Raw genomic sequence first — 4,424 nt, forward strand, 5'->3', positions numbered from 1 at the left:
TTACCAGTTTGTTGTGGGGGACAGTAGGGGGAGACTGCTGATTTTGTGTCCTGCTTCTGGTCTTCTGGGTGGTGGTGTTTGGTTAGCACTGGGAAATCGGGCTGTTGGAATAGATGGACCTCTGACCTCTTTCAGCTGAGCTCTTCTTGTGTTCTTATAAAAAGTTAGCAACATGATTTAACTAAGAGTGGGAAATACATTTTCAGAGACAGTCTCCTTCTGAATACCAGTCGCTGAGGCCCAAATCAGAGGGAAGGCGACTGCGTGGGGACTTCCTCGAGGCATATGGGCTTGAGAATTCAGGACTCAGGGCCAGAGGGGCCTTTGCTCTGATCCCCCAGTGTGGTTCTTGTGTTGTTAACGTTTCTGCCCTTCCTGATGGATTCCTATTTTGTGGTTATCAGCCGGAACGCTCTCTCCAGTTTCTATTTGACTGGGAATGGAGAGGGGGCAATCTAGTTTTAAGAGAATAAAAGTTGGGATGGTGCTAGGAATCCACTGCTTACCCAGGATTCTTTTGCCAGGCCTCGTCGTAGTATTTCTTCTGTAGTGATTGATTTGCCTTTGTGGCGATTCGGCACAGATCCATTTGCCAAGACCTGGCAGCATTGTGAGCCATGCGTTAGGTTAGCCCAGCTTGGCATAACAGAAGTCAGCACCTTTCTCCTTATCTCAGTCATTTACAGAAAGTTGATTTTCCTGTTAACTGAGACCTAACGAAGTAGAATCCATCTGAACGGGCCCTGGCATGACGGCTGGGGGAATTCAGAGAGGAAAGAATGTGGCTTGCAAGTTAAAAGGGCTGAACGGATCAGCTTTTCTTACATGTGCCTGCATTGCAGCCTGTGCTCTTTTGGTACTGCTGCCTCCAGAATGGAGGTGGAGAGCGGCTAAGGACAGAGTCTTCTTGGACGAGGCCCCTCATTTATGGAATGCCTTCCCAGTAAAAACCCTCAGTTGGTGGTCTTTCCATCTCAAGACTGCCTGATTTTTAACTGTGATCCTTGCACCTGTGCTATTTGGTATTTGCTTACTTGTGTTGATGCCAACTGATAACTTTATAACTTCTGTAATTACTGTGGTGAACTAAAAGCTGGAGACCCGTGAGGAGTCATTTGCGAGGGTTAGAGAACAGGGAAATCCTTCCCTAAAATCTCCTCCTCCTGGAACCTTTTCCCCATGCTCCATTTACTCCTGGTTTTCTTGGCTGTTGAACCACAGGCACTGGAATTGGTCTGGGCAGGGTTCTTCTGCACATCTGCTCTCCCTGTACATTTTCATAGGTGTTGAGTCAGTTAATCCCCCCCCCCCCCGTACACTAAATAATGACGATTTTCCGCGCAGGGGAGGGTGCTGTTGTCATCAGTGGCATCACAACACTCCCCTTATTTTTTACAAAATGGGCCTTAAAGATCAATGTGCTGATGTAGTGTTGTAATAATAGTTTAAGCAGGTTCTCTGAACTCTCAACTTTCTTTTCCCCCCTTAAAGTAACTCTCTAGCCTTTTCTCTCACAGAGATATAAGGGAAAAGAAATATCTCCTCAAAGGAAGGAGCTAGGGATTTACTTTACAAAAAATTAAAGCTAGGAATTCAGAGAACCTGGTTAAATTATCATTGCAACGCTACATTGACATATTGATATTTTAGAGCCTTTAAAAAAATTTCCCCCCTGTTTTTGCTCCTAGTCACAAGGGAGGAATGAAACAATGAAATCCCACCCACAACTACTGAAAATATTATTTAACTATAGGGAGGTGTGGATTTCCTGTGATCTGTTTCTCTGTTGTTCTGCGATTTCACCCTGCACTGAGTTCGATTCCCGTTTAATTTTGACTTAACTAGAAGAACATCTAAAACTAATTTTAGAACTAGAGCATGTGTAGTGTGCCTCAGCTCTCAATTCCTTCTGTTTATTTGCATTTGTGCCCCCTCCCCCATATTACCACTGCAGATAAATGAAATCAGGATGTGGTATGCAGATACGACTGCAACAAAATTGCTTTTTTTTGCAGTGTTTTATCAATGCACATGTGCTCCTTTGTCAACCTGGGGATAGAAAAAGACATGGAGGAATTGCTGACCTCTGCAGCCGAGACCGTATGTGCTCCTTTGCTGCATAAACCCCCAAAATAATAAATGCAACAATGCATCGATTCCACTTCAGAAGCAAGGCCCAGTGATGTGAAGTCCAAAATCCAGGGAGAAATTTAGACGTGACGAATGTAAGGAGCATCTGGATTCACAGTCTTCTATGGCTTTGGAGACGTAAATGAGTGCCGCTTGTGTTCTTCACAGAATACCTTTGCAGACACAGGAGCTAGAAATTTGGGGGGGGTTTAAATCAAAGCTGAATGTTGTGCCCATTGTCACATCCTGCACCTTTTCTCCATTCCTGCGGCATCTGGGATCACATAGCCTTTAAGCATACCTGACAAAAGGATTCTGATCGCGTTTTGTTTTATTAGGTCTACTCCATACATGCTGGGCGTGCAGAATATAAATATTTCAGTTAACTGGACAGAGGTGACATGAAATTAACCAGTGTTAGGCATAGGCAGTTTAAGTCGTGTTAGATTTCTTGTGTCTAAGGAGCATGTGCAGAGCTCTACTGATCTCTGGCAGCGCAGTTGCATAGCCAAGCATGCATGGTGAACCAGCCCAGTTCTCACAATCAGGAGAGTTGAAAGGGTTGATTTGTCCCCATCCCTTTTCAGTGCCTGCTGATAGGTGCAGTGAAGAGTCTGTGCCTCCACAGATGGGGGAATCCCTGCCTCTGGAAGGCCGGCTGTGTAGATTAGCCCAAAGAGACCTGCTTCACCTCGCCACGTCTGGGGAAATCAAGTGGACAGCCTCAGCACAGGCCCAAGGGACACCATCTCTGCACAGTTATTGACTACTTTGACGGTGAAAACAATTAGGGCTGCCTCTCCATGCTGGCAACTGGCAATCTCTGCTCCATCCCAAGCCAGCCCTGGATACTGGGCTGAACACTGAATATCTCCATGCTTTGATAGCTTTCTTAGCTGTTTACATGCAGGGATTCAAGCTTTTTTTTGCCCTTCTTGGGCAGAGCTAGTAGATAGAATATTGTTCTGAGCCCAGAGCGAATTGAAACTCGGGTCCAGTGTTAGCTAGAGTTGCCAGCGCCAGGCTGGGAGATCCTGGGAGATTTTGAGGGTGGAGCCTGGGGGAGGGGAAGGACCCCGGTAGGGAATGAGGCCATACAGCTCACCGACCAAAGCAGCCATTTCCTCCAGGGGGACTGAACTCTGTAGCCTGGAGACCACTTTTAATTCTGGGAGATCTCCAGCCTCCACCTGGAGGTTGGCAACCCTGATTAAGGGAGGAACTGCTTGTTAGACAAGGTGGGAAGGGAGGAAGAGGCTGGATGGAGTTTGGCGCATGGAGAACGTTAGTTGGTCAGTGATGAGAAAAGGGTGAAGTGGTGTAGTCCGTCCAAGGAAGGGGTTGAAATTCTCGATATTTGCCCTGCATGATCAGAACATGAGAATAGCCATGTTGGATCGGGCCAGTGACCCAGTCAGTCCAACACTGTGTCGGGCAGCATTATGTTCCCAGCCAGCCACCTTTCAGTAAATGTCAACATTTACCAGAAAGTGAGGGAAACAGTGAAATAAGGCGGGTACCACTTCTCTAGTCAATTTCACAATGTGCTAACTTTTTCTCTGCCCCCTCCCCATAGTAAAAATCAGCCCTAAATGCCAACATTTACCAAATTTGACATTTTCTATGGCACTGTATATGTCTTTACTGTTTTCTGCAAAGGGGGGGGAGGGGACCACAAATGCCTTTGGTTTGAAATCCGCACTGATTTGGGGCTATTCCCCCTCCCTCCCTCTCTCTCTCCCTCCCTCTCTCTTAAAAGGGTTGCAGGAGGAAGCCAAGCCCAGAGGAGACAAAGGGAAGAGACGCCTGGCCCGGTGGCCTGTCTGATGAGCGGCAGATTCCGGTTAACACCTTCCCGTCGTCAGTCAGTGCAGTGGCGGAGATCCCGGCTTGCTTAAAGCAGCAGCCGGCGCAGAAGAGGCGGCAAGAGGGGAGGGGAGGGCGTTTTTGTAACCAGGGACGACAGGCAGCAACACTCCACAGGGCTGCGGGGAGGAGAGGCAGCGAGAACAGCAGCAGACCTCCGCCTCCGGAGCCACTTTCCTTGGCGGGCTTCCGTGGGGGGCTCCCTGACCCCACCGCCTTTGGCCTCCCTGCGGACCACTGCAGCCCTCTCTTCCCGGCGGAATGGCCAGCGCCTCCTTTGCCATCCGTCTGCTGATGCTCAGCTGAAGACCTGCAGGGCTCCCGCACCCAGCCCTGCACCCGCCGGGGCTCCAGCACCGAACACTGGATTGCGGCTCAGCACAGACAACACATTTCTCTCCCCCCCCCCATTTCTCTCTCTCCTCCCC

The sequence above is a fragment of the Gekko japonicus genome, unplaced genomic scaffold, assembly GCF_001447785.1.
Source record: "Gekko japonicus isolate JY-2015 unplaced genomic scaffold, Gekko_japonicus_V1.1 scaffold463, whole genome shotgun sequence".
NCBI lineage: Eukaryota > Metazoa > Chordata > Lepidosauria > Squamata > Gekkonidae > Gekko > Gekko japonicus.